This window comes from Pundamilia nyererei, unplaced genomic scaffold (assembly GCF_000239375.1).
Source record: "Pundamilia nyererei isolate P.nyererei 1_Seehausen unplaced genomic scaffold, PunNye1.0 scaffold00126, whole genome shotgun sequence".
Taxonomy (NCBI): domain Eukaryota; kingdom Metazoa; phylum Chordata; class Actinopteri; order Cichliformes; family Cichlidae; genus Pundamilia; species Pundamilia nyererei.
The window spans coordinates 1202191-1218977 of NW_005187527.1; the positions used below are offsets into that span (position 1 = coordinate 1202191).

A 16787-nucleotide genomic window follows, 5' to 3' on the forward strand; every position below is an offset into this window, starting at 1 on the left:
TATATATGTATTTAAACACACACACACACACACACATATACACACCACATCCAAATAGCTTGCGTGTTTCATTACACCATCGATAAAAGTTCATTTGCGCTGTCACTTTGCATTCACCCGTCATACTGTGCAGAGACATAGCAAGTAAGGAACCTCTCCTGATGATGAGAGGCACACCTACTGTGGGTGTGTTAAAAAAAAAATCTGTATTGACACACTGCCACCTACTGGATTTTACTGTAATTTCAATTGTACTATCACCCCATCTAATCTCCTTCTATACTGCATAAGCATGTAAACATGCATTTAACCTGTCACGTGTTACGCACATACATAAAGCTTCCCTGAAAGCAAGTCGCCCGACAACTAATTCAATATTTCTTTTTTCAATACAATCTTTAAAACTCAAGTTTGCTCTGGTGGTTTTCACATCTTCATGTTAGTTTTAATTTGATTTATTTAGATGATTTGGGATTTTTTTTGTGAAATGAGAAAATGGAAAATGTAATGTAGATAATGTTTAATGTTTAGTTTTTCTTGGATTAAATAAAATGACTGCAACTTTTTGTCATTTGAAGATTGAGATTTAAAATAACTAGTTTGGCATCACGGTCAATCCTGATCGAGCGATTCAAAAACAAAGCATGTATTTCGTTTAATTTTTCATGCAAATGAGACTTTACTGAGTTATTAAATGGAAAGCAGTCATTCTAATGACGCAGGTGAATCACGCCTCCTCACGTGGAGGGACTTGGGGAAGGCTTGGAAGGCAAACGATGATGCATAGCACCATCTTGTGGTTATATAATGCTGGATAAAGGCTGGCAACAAAAACACACTTTGGCTGAAAAATATCTGTCTGTGTAAGAATGATTCGGTTTGAAGTTTCATAGACAGTCCAAAGTCCTGAGATAGCATTCCCTCAACATGTGTATCCTGACGCACGTTTAGACTCTTCTTTCATTTCCTTTGGAGGTTGCAGTGGGATTAAGTATGCAGATTGTTTGCCGCACACGTTTACACTATGTTAACTAATGAAAGAAAAAGCTGAGATTATCCATTTGCATGACCAGTGATGCTGCAGCTCCATTTCTTCATGTTTTTCCTCTTTTTTTCCTTTTTTTTGCAAGCAAACAGTATGCGTGTGTTTAAGCCACATCTCAAAAAGCACCAGAACATTACCTGTCACAGGACTAAATGAGCAGCAGGTCCCATGAAACACCTCATCCATAACACCTCGAGACAAACCTGCGCATTGCATTAAACATGCGCACAGGCTCAGGGCTTTTGCAAAATTTTGCCTTTTTTCTCCACAGAGAACAAGAAGAATCTCCCATGTTCGCTTCCTCATAATCACAATACAAATCCGATATTTAAGAATGAGCATTTCAATCACGACAAGTGAGGCAACGGGACTTATGAATGTGCTGTATTTAAGTAAGTAATTTGGAGGTTATCGGAAATTGTCGCTAATCATTTAATAATGCACCTTTTTAGTATTCTCCTGATCCACTGTGGTCACTGCTTCAATCTCTAATCCAGTCTGCTTGTGGCTTAGTAGAGATTTGTCCTGAGAAACCGCTAGCTGCTATCTGACATGAAACAGATTTGATCCATTCTGCACTGCATATCTGTCTTTTTCAGACAGCCAGTATCCAAAAGAAATATGTCAGCAGACTGGGGATTATGCATTGCTGCTAATCACCAACCTGCCCAACATATCTTTGGTTTGACAATCCAAAAGTCATCCCCTCCTCCCTTTTTTCCATTTCGAATACTTATTTTGATCTTCGTTTAACCTCATTGTGCTGGTACAATCAGCTGTGTTAACTATCGACTTCATGCTCCGCCGGGTTACGTGATTATCTTGTGCAAATGAAAAGTGATTTAGCAGGAAAAATCCGAACATGGAGTAATTTCACATCCCTGTTCTACTGATGTTGAGCAAATAGACTCATCATCATCACCACCATCATCGTCGCCATCCAGATTTGCTCTTCTGAGAGCGAGAACGTGAGGGTGGCACACTTTATTCGCTTCGGGGATCACCATCTATCTAAGCATCATGAAGCTGATCACCAAGGGAAATAGTTTGTCTCTCATTCCTGCCTCCTGTAAATGTTGACTAGCTAACGCCGCTGTGCCTCATGTGTACAGAAAAAGAAGAAAAAAATGATAATACAGGAAAAAAAAAAGGGAAACTCAATAAACTTTCCCCCTTTTTTTTGTCTACCACCTGCTGTGTGCACTTTCATTGTTATTTACACCCTTTTAGCTAACTGGATATTGCTGAGTCTGGCCAAATGTAAGCACACAACCTGTGGGATGAATGTGATGGATTTCTGGTATCACTGGTCTTTATTTGTGGTGTGACTATAACCACAATTCCCCAGTCACAGCTTATTGCAGGGTGAAGCTGAGCGAGATATACTCCGCGGCTGGCAGGAATGCCACTGGACTTTGTAATAATTCATTGGCCAAAAAGCCCTCCATGTACTCACTGTGCAATATTTATACCCCACTGAATGTATTTCTTCAGCTACATCACCGCGCAGGCTTGGGTCAGGGATTTTCTCTCCTCAAAACGGGTTCTAGTATATCAGATGCTGGTTAAATGTGGGAAATGACACTAGGAATTTGCCCCGATCACACTCTGGCTGCTTACAAAGCTGCACAGCTGGTAGCTGTTAAAATTGTTTTATGCTTTGTTGTGTTGCAGCGCCAACATCTAAAACACTGTATGTAGTTTTTTTCTCTTCCTGACAATACAACTAAGTTAAAGAGATGAAAATGATGATGCTGTGTAAATATGCAATAGCTTGTTTTTTATGTCAGGTTGCTGTAAGCCTGTAATCTTGTATTCATCGCTGACAGCTTGTTGTGATATCCTTGCATAGGTACTATGATACTCTACAGTACCTCATTTATTTAAGGTTTTAGTTAGTCCTTTCTTTGTTTTGTTTTCTTATTTTCTCATGTATTTTTTTCGTTCTCTGGTTCTGTCGGAGGTTTCTTCCTGTTAAAAGGGAGTTTTTCTTTCCCACTGTTGCCAAAGTGCTTGCTCATAGGGGGACATATGATTGTTGGGTTTTCTCTGTATGTTTTGCACCCCACTTTGCAGTTATTTATTTGTCATGTATGATTTTCGTTCCACTTCTCACGTGTACACCACTTTGTGTTGGTCTTTCACGTGGAATTCCAATAAAATTGATTCATGTTTGTGGCTGTAATGTGACAAAATGTGGAAAAGTTCAAGGGGGCCGAATACTTTTGCAAGCAACTGTATTATTGTAGGGTCTACCTTACAATATAAAGCGCCTTGAGGCGACTGTTGTTGTTATTTGGTGCTATATAAATAAAACTGAATTGAATTGAAAGGTGATTCACACACAATGTAAACATCTTACATTGTGATTTAAATTTAAAAAAAAAATCCTTTTCTGCTGTTGATGAGGCTGAACGGACACAAGACATTTATTGAAACATCACAACAATACACCAACTAGGCTGGCTAAGCATTTGACCTTGACCTTTTCTGTTCATGCCCAAGGTCAAAGCTGACCTTGAAAAACAATTGCAAGAAACCATATTAACTGATCTTTTATATGACTATGGAGAGGGCTGTACAACACAGTGTTTATTTTTTCAGTACAAAACCCTAAGACATCACAATGATGACATAAATTTTCACATAATGACACAGTAATTGAGAAATCTGCAAGCTTTTTACAGCTTGAACAGGCAAAGGATTTCAGACAGCTCTGCTCTAATCATATTTGTAAAATTAATAAAATAGACCATATTAGAAGTAATGCTTCAAGGTCATAGGTCAAAGGTTAGGATCACATGAATTTGGGGTGGCCGTCGCTCAGGTGGTAAAGCAGGTCACCTGCTACTCGGACGTTTGGTGGCTTGATCCCCGTCTGCCAAATATCCTTGGGCAACATACTAACCCCAAGTTACTCTCTGATGCATCCATCTGAGTTTGAATGTGTGTAAATGGTAAATAGAAAAAAGTGCTTGTGCGAATGAGTGTGAAAACATGAATGAGGCAAGTTAGTAAAGCACTTTGAGTGCTTGGATAAAGTAGAAAAGCGCTATATAAGACTGGTCCATTTAGCATTAGGAAAAGGCTTTAGTTTCCACTGGATCGTCTTCAAACTTTACGCAATATAAGAGTGACTGGGAGACATAAGCACTTCCTTGAGCTCCTTAAAACATATGTTTTCATTACAACATTACATGACTTCATATTGAAACCAAAAGATTAATATACTACACTAGATTTCCATTAACAATGCTGACATCAGCACAAATGATCTATGAAAACAGTGCAGACGTCACTATTGGGGGTTTCAGTATTACGAATGATGACATCAGTATAAATAACATCAGTTTTAGTATTGCTGTTCCCTGTCGGGGATAGTTAGCTCTCTGAGTGCTCTCGTCTTTATCTGTGTCTTTGTTTGTTTCTTTTTCTGTTTACTCCTTCTAGACTACTGAGAGCTCAACAACCAGGCCTGGCACACAACTACATCTTAGGCTTCAGTAGTTCTTATCTATATCAGATACTAAGGTCATTATATTGCCCGAGTCATTGTTTTTTTTCTGTGTTGAATTATGACATAGTTAATATTCATTTTAGATGTTAAGCAGACTTTCTGTGTTACGTTTGCATTTTTGCAGTATGTACAAAGCTGATTAAACCAACTTTATGCTGATTATGCACAACTTTTCACGTACTTGTTATCAGCCTTAAATCACTAAATCTTGTCCCATTTCACATATCCGGTCGTTAAGTCTGACGTCACTAGCCGTGTCTGGGCCTAAACTCCGCTGCAGGTCCATATATCAAACGATCACTATGGCATTACTGAGAGTTGAAAAACTGTCTAAAGTCTTTCATCTGTAATAAAATGATCAGCGTTCTGCTCTACCAGGTGTAACAATTGAGTTTAACATCCAGGCATCCATGAAAACGGAATTTATGACATTTAATGGAGTTAGAAGTTAGCAGGAAGTTAGCTCGCTAGCTTCTATCTAAATACAATATAGCATGTCCTGACTGCGGGGTTTTGGAAACAAAACGTACAGCTCTGTTATCACTTCCAACATAAATGAAGACAGAAAACTAAACAGCAGTGATGTTTGTAGGGTTACTGAAGTTTGGCTAGCTGCTATATAATGATGTGCTACGTGACCACTAGCGACACAGCTATGTTAGCATAATATAAACAAGCTAACTTTTTTTCCACTCGATAAAAGTTAACGTGAGTGTTCTCGGTGGTCAGGAACAAATGTAATCGCATGGCAGGATGCTGTAAAAGGACCAAACTTCAGCCAGGACAACAACTGAGATAATCCATCCACAATACGAGGTTAGTCATTCATATACTGCTGCATGGGCTGGGCTGTAGTTACATCCTAAGGTTTTAAAAACTGAGCTTAAATAAATGATTAGCGGTAATAAAAGCCGAGGGAGGTCAACAGGGATCACTGACTGTTTTAGGAGCTTTTTGAGATTAAATAGAAGAAAATACATAACATTAAACATGTTAACAACACAAAAACCATATTAAACGCAGACTACTTTAGGCCCGGAAGTAGGATTCATCATGGCATCACTTAACGACAGAATATTTTAAAGTAACTGTTTTCAAATTGTTTTCATTTTGAGAAATATGTGTAGCCATACATTGTAGTAAAACTTTTAGTGTCTTAAAATGCAGGAGTAAAAGAGTTTAGGCTAATTCTTCAAACATTTTGTAGTTTTCTTTAAAGATTCAGATGTACTTTATATCATTTTAAATAAAAAGTTCAAGTGTACTCTGTATGTTCTGTAACGAATAACACAAAAAATGAGCACATGAGAAAAATTAGCAAAAAAATAACCTTATCATATTCCTCCTTTTATACTTTTCAAATGCCACAACTCAATTAAAAACAAAGTCAATGACGTGGTGTGGAGAGCTTCTGCTGCAGTTTTATCCATTAGCAGCTTAAAGTTGTGAGAGCGATTCTTCTGCTTCTTTTATCATTAAGATGAATGACAACGAACTAATTGAAAAGTGAACTGACAAAAAGGTTAGGTTTAATATAGAAAATCCAAAAACAGATGCCCTTGCATGAACTGAAAGAACATTTATCCGACTCACCGAGTAATGAGGCTTCTTTGGTGGGATCACGCAGGTGCCAACATGCTGCCCGATGCTGCGGTTTTACCTCACCGACACACCAGTGAAATTAATGCCCCCTTTGCCCCCACCTAGAAGATGAGATAGTAACTGAGATAAGAATACAAACCACATGAGTGTGTGCATATAGCCTGCCAGGCAGACTCTGTCTATTCTTTATTAGCAAAAGGAATCGGTGGATAATTCTAATATTAGCATCACTTTCATGCACTATTTTCAACAATGCGAGCAGTTACATACGGAAGAAGCAGAAAATAATATATATATTTATATACATATATAAATATGTTTGATATAATCAGATTTTCTTTGTTCACTTGAAAACTGTAAAACATCGTCTCCAGCTTACAGCTCTTTTTGTAACCCACTATTTTAATATTGCAAACAAAATGATGAAAGAAACCTGAAGGTGCACATAAGAAAGCCGTAAAACAAATCTATGGGGACTATATCTTCAAATTCATCAAGTGCATCATCAATAAACATATAAATTCACATCTGGTAGGAATATGCACATTAAGAAAAGAGCATGCAAATAAACATAGCTATGTTTAATTTTCATTTGAATTTTGCAGATTAATGTTGGCCAAAAGAAAAAACATTGTACTACCTTTAGGCTCGTAATGATTACCCCAGGTCAATCTGAAAGACTCCACTTTGCATCTAAGTGGCTTCCTCTTAGTGTTATTAGAAAAATACCCATCTCGTTTTTCAACTCGTGATGCTCTATTTGCATAGAATTAACCTCTCAAAAGACATTTTAAAGGCAGGCTTAAGCTGACGTGCCTCTGGAATATCTTACGTGCATTTGCATAACGTCTGCCTCCTGCTCAGGTGATAAAGCAGTGCTAAGCTGGATTACAGTATTTGGTTCTGTAAGTGTGTGGGTGTGGGTGTAAGACTGCGTACCTGCTGGTGTACCTGAATATGTGCTGGAAACAGGATTTTTTTCTTTCTTTCTGTTTTGGCATGCCTACCAATTGCCAGCAGGGCCAAAGAGAACACTTTGCTATGCCTGACTGACATGCTACTCATGTGACCTCATGAAAGTACAAATCCCTTCAAGCAGTGTAATAAATCATTGGAGCCAGGTCTGGCCCACAACACTTGGATGGATGCACACACACACACACACAGTGCCAACCATGATATAATATACTGAAGCCAGTTTAGTCTTAAACGCTACACCTACTTTCGTATCCTTGACAATTTAACCTGCTCCAAAAGAGCTTAAACCTACCCATCTAACAGTTTGTGCCAAAACACAAAAATAAAGACTACTTTTGTATTTTGCAACAAAAAGCTATTTTAGTATTAGAGCCACGTCAATGACGCAGTAAAAGCCAGCAACACTGTACAGTTTTAAGTGATTCGGTTGTTTAATACTCCAAAGACGCATCATTTTTCAGTGCTAACGGGTCACTTCACAGGTACTGTAAGCACTATGAGGAAGTAGACTTCCTACTTTCAGGAAACTTTTTTTCTTCTCAGCTGCTATTTTAAACCAGGTCACCTGCTACTGCTGTGAATTCCACTTTATATAACACGACTCCATCTGACAGGCGTAGGGCACCTATGTACCCGCAGTTCTTGGTAAAAATGCATTACAGCATCTTTTTAACAACAGTGCCCCTAATGTTTTTTTTTCTTCCCTGAAAAGAAACAGCAAATTCGATTTAAATTTAATGACTTAATGGCTCTTAAACAGGGCACTAGAATGGCTTCCAACAGTAGCGAAGCGTGATAGTGACAACTCTGCTCCTGTCATTGACGCAAAGTTAGCCTTCCTCACTTATCTGTATTTAACTGTCTTTGCCTAGCCTTTCCACGCATGTCGCATTTGTCGCCGTCACCTTTAATTTGAATCAGTGTGCCACCTGCGCCTCCTGCCAATTTTTTTTACAAATGCTCCCGGTAATTACAACAAGGCATTGAGTAGCATCCGAAGCCTTGTTGAAAAAGATCTTTCATTCTTAGTGCCTGCGATCTCATTTAACACACTTAGGGATATATGTGATGCTGCCAGCAGGGACAGGAAATAAAAATGAGGGTCTCAATCCTCCTTAAGAACAGAGCGTGTGATAATTTGATCTCAACACGCTTCCCCTACGAGTGTATTTGATGAGTTCATTGGAAATCCTGTGGACATGTGGAAGAATGTTCTGGTGTGCGCTGGCCTCTGCCCGGGGAGCAGTAACTCAGAGCAACACAAACGCTCCAATTACAGCTGCACCCGCAAGTCCTCCGGGGGAAACCACGGGACTGTTCATTGATCTGAAAAACACCGCTGTGATAGAGGGTAACTTGGCTTCACTTCCAAAGGACATGAACTGTACTTTTAATTATCCCAGCTGGAACGTTATTATGATGATGATAATGAGAGAGACATCATGATTTAGCCGAGGACAGTTCGGCGTTTGCAGTTGTGGGAACTTTAGTTAGTGCAGATTAAAGCGTTAGTGTCACGACACGGCTTTACAGCATAATTATACACTGCAATAACGCTATTTTAATACGGCAGGTGATTCTGAAGATTCAGGGTGTTTGCAGGAGCAAATATAGTGAGAGGTGTGAACAGCGTGCATCACACAGTCTTCATATGAGAACAGCTTTGCTCTTAAAACTGTAGAGCAGCAGCAGTGGAGATCCCTGTACTGCAGAGGGCACCGTTAGCATGCTTTGTGTGTCATCAGCCCAACATGGTAGCCTACTGACAGCATGAGTGGAATTAATCTCAAGCTGTTATTGAATAAAACTGCCTTTGCAAAGGCACTCATTTATTTTTCTATAGTTTGTGCAACATTCATCCCGATTCATAATAAAAGTCAGACAAAGAAGAAAAATATTATCTACAAGTGAGCAATGCATCATGTCCTGACATGTATTCTACCTTTATCTTAATCCATACTAACATCATTTATTTGTCTGACCCCTGATTTGATTTCTGTGGGCTGACATTATTATTCTCCTGCACTGCTGACATTTGAACGCTGGAGGTAGAAAAAAAAGAAATCCCCCAGTGGAGTGGCTGTCATCAGTGGAGTTTCTCAGATTAAATAACACAATTGTAGGGTTTGAGTTTTTGTTGTTGTTGTTGTTGTTTTCTTTTTTTTCCAATCTTACCCGTTTGGAATAATCAGCTGCGATTGCTGCCTCGGACCAGAGCGACGAAAGAACAGAACTCCTCCGAATTTCCCTGCGGGTAAAGAGACAAAGAGGTCAGGACGTGTCACGCTTTAGTCCATTCACCACTAAACACTTAGATCGGTGTACCGAACGCCAGTGCTGAGTTTGCATACAGAGTCACCGCACCGAGGTGAACGGAGACGAGCATGAGCTGGCACACACTGTAGTGTCTTCGCGCTGATGTGTTATCACCGCAGCCCTATTAGGTTTGTAAACATGCTTCATGCACTTTGAGAAAATGACTTTCCATTGTGCATAATGAGAGCTGCTAAAAATAAAACTCCTGCATGAATGCTGACAGTGTCTGCACCTTTTGCTGAAGACAGGATGGCAGGATGTTTGGTTATGTCTGCTTGGAAGTAATAATTTCTGACAGTGCCTTGTTTTAAAAAGCGTGCAAGAAAGCATAAGTGTATGCTTGACACACACACACACACACACACACAAACACAGCCAGTTATAATGACATAGTGCATGTAATTGGGGCTTTAATTGAATGTGGTTTCAGGTTGTGTTGTGAAAAGGGACACAATGACCAAGCAGTACAAAGGCTGATTTTCATTCTTAGGTAGAGGCATAAATATTAAGTCGTCTACGTTTGCTTCAGTTAAGTAAAACACGTGCCCTTGAGATTGTCTGACTACCCTCAGATGTCACAGTGGCACAGGTGATTGACAGATCTCTGGCTGCGTTTGCCTCCCGTGGAGAAAAAAACAAAAAAAAACACCCCACACGGATAACTGGATGTTGGACACCGCAGCACAAACTGCCTCCCCTATCCGCTGTCTTCAAGCGATCTTCAAAGCACCACAAACGTGAATCTCGCTTGACTTTCTGCATCTGCAAACCTACTTCACATCATTTTTTTTCTTCCCCACACCCACTTTGCCGAAGCACTTGATATGCAAAAATCATATGTTTACTTTTGAGATCAAAGTTTCTTTCTCCCTCCCCTTCTCCATTTTTCACCCCCCATCTAAAAATGGACCCGTTTCATTATGCAAACCAACAAAGAGCAGCGTCTGCTCGCGCAGCCCATTCCAAGCATACTGATTAATTAGCTTGTATAATTAGCTTAATGATTTAGAGAAACATGGCCAAGGCCACCCAAGTAGCAATGCTAATGGACCCCTGTCTACAGCTATTAAAATGCCCATAACTTAACAATGGTGGTGTAGAAGTCCACATAAGAGCTGTTGAGGAAAAAAAAGTAGTTGCAGTAATCAATGCAAGCATCACGTTAGCTGGCGCTGTGGTAATGAATTCCTTTGCACTTATCAAATTGTGAAATTGTGTTGCAAGAGTAGCATTTGTACACATGCGGACACCGCTGGAACTCTAAGCGCTAATGAAGTGTTCTCATTTGTCTCTATGATGATTAGTTTTAGCGCCGGCGGTACACTTGGTGCATTTATACCGCAAATTAGTCCAGAAATGTGTTGCAAGACGCTGAAAATGTGAACCCTTCTCTGGTGTCACGCAGAGCAAATTTATCGTCCGTCTGCCTTATTACGCCTTTCTATACAATTTCTGTCTGCCAGTTATGCTAACTCCGTCCCTGTGTGAGCACATACTGGAAAGTGAGTGAGTTAGGACATGCAGTTGTGGACTTTATAGTTTCCATTAAATGTGAGTCAAACCAGACAGTATCTCTGCTCTCTGACAGTAGCATCAGCATTCCTGGCTGTACTTCAGACATAAATCGCCCATTTATGACCTTCCCCCTGAACAGTAACCAACAGAGACACCAGCTCGTCTCATAAAACCACCAGAATGTTGAACGAGAGAGAGAGAGGTGAAGACATCACTTCCATCGATACACGGCTTCGAAAATGCCAGTCAAGTGGGAGCAGTTAGAAAAAAAAAAGAAAATCAAATTCCTATTTGTATATTATTTTAGTGCTATGACTGAATGCTGGAAAGATCTCACCTAGTCATAAATGAGTGGTAATACACTACGCACTGTGCCGCTGACAAAGCGAAAGGAATCACGGCGCCATCGAGCTTGTATAAGCAGAGCAGGAAATGGACTGGGTATGGAGGGTGAGCTCAGAGTTTGTTGCCATATTACTCTAAAACAAGTTCAGAGCTTCTGGCACCAAGATACTTTAGAAAGGCAGACTAAAAACATTCTGATGCTGAATGCAGGACTAGTTAATGATTTAAAGACCAGTTATGATATTTATACATCCATCCATCCATTCGCTTCCGCTTATCCTTTTCAGGGTCGCGGGGGGCGCTGGAGCCTATCCCAGCTGTCATAGGGCGAAAGGCGGGGTACACCCGGACAGGTCGCCAGTCTGTCGCAGGGCTAACACACAGGGACAGACAACCATTCACACTCGCACATTCACACCTAGTGACAATTTGGATTATCCAATTAACCTATCCCCACAAGCTGCATGTCTTTGGACGGTGGGAGGAAGCCGGAGTACCCGGAGAGAACCCACGCAAACACGAGGAGAACATGCAAACTCCACACAGAAAGACCCCGGCCTGATGGTGGAATTGAACTCAGGACCTTCTTGCTGTGCGGCAACAGTGCTAACCACCGTGCCACCGTGCTGCCCTATTTATACATTTATAATTTAAAATGTGATATACGAGTTGCAACATCAGAAACATCAACACTGATAACTTGGTAAAAGTTGGTTTTCTTTACCTGTGAAATTTTAATTTATTACTAAGAATTGCCAAATCGACGCTATCGGCTGATAATATCAGCCAGCTATTATACATTATATTATATTCACCCATCCAGTTCATTGAATTCAAGTGTTGGAATCACTTCCATACATACGTATAAATCATACATATTAAGTCAAGCATCTAGCCATGCTGACTGCTTCTACAAACATTTGTGAAACGATGGGTCGCTCTCGGGAGCTCAGTGAATTCCAGCGTGGTACCATGACAGGATCCCGCCTGTGCAAGAAGTCGGTCATTAATTTTCCTTGCATTGTAACAGGTGTAAAGTTTGGTGCTTTACAGGAGCTGGGCTCGACCCCTTAGTTCTAGTAAAACGAATTGTTAATGCTTCAGCATACCAAGATATTTTGGACAATTTCATGCTCCTAACTTCATGAAAACAGTTTGGGGTTGGCTCCCTCCTGACTGTGCACAAAGGTGCACATGCAAGTCCATAAAAACATGGATGAACGAGTTTGGTGTAGAAGAAGTTTACTGGCCTGCACAGAGTCCTGACCCCAAACCAGCAGAACACCTTTGGGATGAATTAGAGCAAGACTTCGGGTGTCTCACAAATGCGCTTTTGGAAGAATGGTCAAAATTTCCCATAAACACTCGTAAACACGTGGAAAATCTTCCCAGAAATGTTGAAACTGTTATAACTGCAGAAGGTGGAACAACATCATATTAAACCCTGTGGATTAAGAAGAGGATGTTGCTCAAGTTCATATGTGTGAAGGCAGACAAGTGAATTCATTTGGCAATATAATGTGTCAGACGGGCTCTAAAACTATCAAATAAATTAAAAGCAATATAAAACTGTCAAAAACAACAATAAGAAGACGAGGTGATGAAACAAAATAAGAGACGGCATAAAAGTAGCTCAAAGTGGAAGCATTGAAAAAGCCTACTTATAAAAATATGTCCTTAAGAGACATTTAAAAGACAATCAGGCTCTCAGCAAGCTGCCCTCCTCAGGGAGATTCTTCCAGACAGTGAGTGCCCTAACAGAAAAAGCCCAGTCACCCTTGGTCCTCAGCTGAGACTGTGGCGTGGCTAACAGAGCCTCAGCCAAGGACCTCTGCAGAGACTGCAGCCTGGCAAATAAATGCTCCACTGGAATGTAACTCATGTGATTTCTGCTTATTAACCCTCTGGAGCCAACAGAGGCGCCGGTGCGTTCACATCACATGACCCATTTAAGATGATCCAGCAGCAAGATCATCTTCACTCGGGTCAAAAGTGCAGACTTTAAACCATATACCAGTATATGGTATATGGTTTATACACCATATACCATATACCTAACAGTGCAGTTATGTGGATTTTATCACAGTTTGATGCATAGAAGTCGTACATGACAAAAACCAGCCAACAAAACAATCGCGCTTATGTCGCCTATACTGTGGACACATTTTACTGTAAATAACACAGAAGCTTTTCAGATGTTTTATAATGTGATGCATGATAATGATAAACTATGTAAAATGATACAAAAGCAAAACTTCTGAATCTCATTGATCGTTATAGTTAAGATAATCTCATTATTCAGGCATTTGTTTTAGTTTGACATTACATAGCATCGTTTGCTAGCAATGCTAGGTGCTGCTCTCCCAAAGTGTGGGGTGGGAATAGGGTTAGCGTTGGCATATATGAGGACTTAGATCAAAGAGGGTTATTATCATGAATATCTCAGGATCAGGATTGTTAGGAACTCACTCCTAACTATGTTTGTCACTGAAGACAGCTGCTTGAAGCAAAGGCGCTAATTAGAGCGGTGACAGCTAGCTATAAAGGGAGCTGCAGGGAATAACACCAAAACACTGAGCTGAAAAAGGGGGAAAATTCATTGTAGAGAAACAGCATTGGGTGATAACTTACTTCATGTTCTTGAGTACCAGGTTCAGTTGATTAAAGCAAAAGAAATTATTAGACATGGCTTAAATGAACGGGCTTGCTTTCTTACACAATTTAGAGAAAGATTAAAAACGAAAATAAAGAGGATCATAGTTCAACCTAGCGCTGGCCCCAGTGTGGCACTGAAAACACAGAACAGCCCATCTGCTAAATGCTTGATTATACTAGGAGTGAAGAAACAAAACTCTGACAGAGACAACAACTTTGATATTATAATTGTTATCATTTTAAAACGGATGCTTAACAGCACTGCCATTTCCAAATGGCTTCAGCATTTCCAGTAGGTTCCATATGCCATGTCTCCGAAAGCCTCTTTAATGAAACAATGTAAGGCAAATGAGTCATTATGATTCGCAGCACTCCCAAACACACTAATTACCACTCAGACTTGATAACAGTCTGTTTGTGTCTGTGTCTGCGTGTTGCCAGCAGGTGCACCGCTATTCACTTGTGCGAGCTGAACATCACAGTCCCGAGTTTGACACCATTGTGTCAAAAACTCTGTGCTCAGCTCGTCAGCTCTGGTGCGCTGTGCCCAAACAAGCCAGCTAAAAATGAGCATTTGGGATCTGCTTTTTTTTTTTTTTTTTGCTTCTTTCACTTTCTCTCTCTGTACCCAGAGCTGCCTCTGCGGCACAGACGCAGAATTAGTTATATACTGCATCATGTGTCTGTTCAGGATTGCTGTCATCCTACCCAAAAAAGGAAAAGAGAACAGAAATAAAAAAAAAAAAAAAAAAAAGGTATGTTTTTAGGAGAGAGGAGGTTTGATATTTTAGACATATTTGCATAGGTTTGCAACAGTCGGGCTGATGTTGACGGATATCACATTTACCATGCGAGCTGTCTCGGTGAGGAATTCAAAGTTTCAGGTATACGGAAGTCACCGATGAAGCACAAACTTGTTTTTCTCCCCCTCATGGGTTGCATTTGCACATTTGGCTTTATTAGCGAAGCTACCCAGTGATATCCTTTGATACGACAAGTCAAATGTCGTAGCTCAAACGAGTTTTGCTCCACGCCAAACCGCTCCGCCGCGCAGCTTCGACGCAAGCTCTGACGAATGGGAGAGGCTATTGGTGTTCGGGTGGAGAACGAGCGAGCGGAGACGTCATCCCTTCCGCGCTCCCCTCTCCCTCGCTTGCAGCCGAAGCCCACTTATCAGCGGAGTTTTCTATCATGCGGAAAACTTTCCATCACGCTCAAACCGCTCCTCCCCAAAGGCTATCATAATCTGCTCAGCATGCATAATGGTAATCGTTCAAATATCTCATCAACGCAACAGGATAAGCATGCTGTCGGTGCGAGGAGGGGAGTGAGTAAGATGGTGTGCGGTAGACGGGGAGCGAAAGAGGAGGTTCGGTAGAAAAGAAAAAGAGGGGAAAAGGAAGACATGCAGAGAGGGGAAAAGGTGAGAAATCAGATGGGGTGCAACAGGGAAGAGGGAAAACACATTAACGCTAGAGTGGGAGACTCTAGAGGAAGAGAATGAAAGAGGAAGGAGGACAGAAGAGGAGGAGGTGGCGGTGGTGATGGGGGTAGCTCCACCAGTCTTTGGCACTCTTAGGAAACTCTATGCCACTATATTCTGCCCCCTTTTTTCCCAGTCAGCCTTAGAGAAGATGATAGCATTGATCATCTTCTTAAAAGACCGCTTTTCCTGTCAGTGTATCACCTCTCGTCATTAAGATGACTGCTTGAGTTGCCTTAAAAGGTCTCGTGTCTGGCAAAAGCTGCAAGCTGTTCGATTGCCTTCTACATTCTTTTCCTCCCTATAATCGGACAAGACCGCTGACAAACCTAAGAAGTGTCGTTCATATTGGTTTTCGGCAAAGTCCAGGAATGAAACCTAATCATAACTGTGCCGAACGGTGCCACATCCAAGGGCGGTGGGCGCGCGGATTGAGAATGTTTGCCACCGGAAGCAAGCGCTCATCAATCAAAAGTGGGGAATTCCACCTCATTTATTGCCTCCGTGACGGATGTTCCCTGCTTCTTTGACATTTGCGCCCCCCAGGGAGGGTGAAGGGGGGTGGGGGTGTGCCCCTGTGGAGTTTCCATCTCAAACCTCATGAGCATCGGTAGTAAGAATAAAGTAAATAGATTTAGTTCTCCAGATCTTTCACATTTCCTGCGCTATAAATCCACTTCTCGCCCGCATAAATCTTTGGGAAGTTCGGGCCGCCCTGTGCCTCTGCTTATTAGCCGACCGGGGGATCAATTTATCACCTTTGAGGACAAAGAAAGGAGGCATCGGGGGGATTCTCTCTATCCCTTTGATTTATGGAGTCAGAGAAGAGGCAGGGCATTTTTGGGTCATGCAAATCCTTCCCAGCACAAGTGCCAGCCCCTCCCACCTCCTCTTTGTGTTGAATTAATTTCTTTGGCAGAGAGAGGAAGCGAGGGATCCGTCAGGTGCTCGGAATGCAAATGAGGAGGTTTGGGCTTGTTTAAGTAAGTGGTGGTGATGGAGCTGCTTAAATGCAATAACCATATATCAGTGGAAATTACACACATTCAATGATGGCTGATTTCAGGGTTGTTGAGTTTGACTGAATGTAACTGAAAATGCTAAAAAAAAAGAAAAAAAAAGAAAATAACGCACAGATCCAAGACTTGCAGCTTTCATGCAATTCTAAGCATTCACCACTAGTCTGTGCTATTGGTTTAAGCAAATCTTCCTGTACTGCTGTGATCCATTTTTTCTGCCCTCTCCCACAGAAAGAGCTGCAAAAATGTGGCTGCCCCACCTCACCTGTGCTAAGTGGCTACCTCGTCTGGGCGAAGCAACGCCTACCGCCG

At 41.1% G+C, this 16787-nt stretch overlaps 1 protein-coding gene across 26 annotated transcripts in view; it reads right to left on the reverse strand.

Annotated features, from left to right (window-relative positions):
• LOC102193494 (protein tyrosine phosphatase receptor type D) overlaps positions 1 to 16787 on the reverse strand; it is a 398348-nt gene that overhangs the window by 231107 nt on the left and 150454 nt on the right. For all 26 annotated transcript variants that reach the window (XM_005743019.2, XM_013913330.1, XM_005743018.2 and 23 more), the window contains exons 5-6: positions 9318 to 9390; positions 6156 to 6265 (exon numbers count right to left, since the gene is read on the reverse strand). The gene's annotated coding sequence lies outside the window, so the exon portion shown is untranslated. The remainder of the gene's footprint in view (positions 1 to 6155; positions 6266 to 9317; positions 9391 to 16787) is intronic.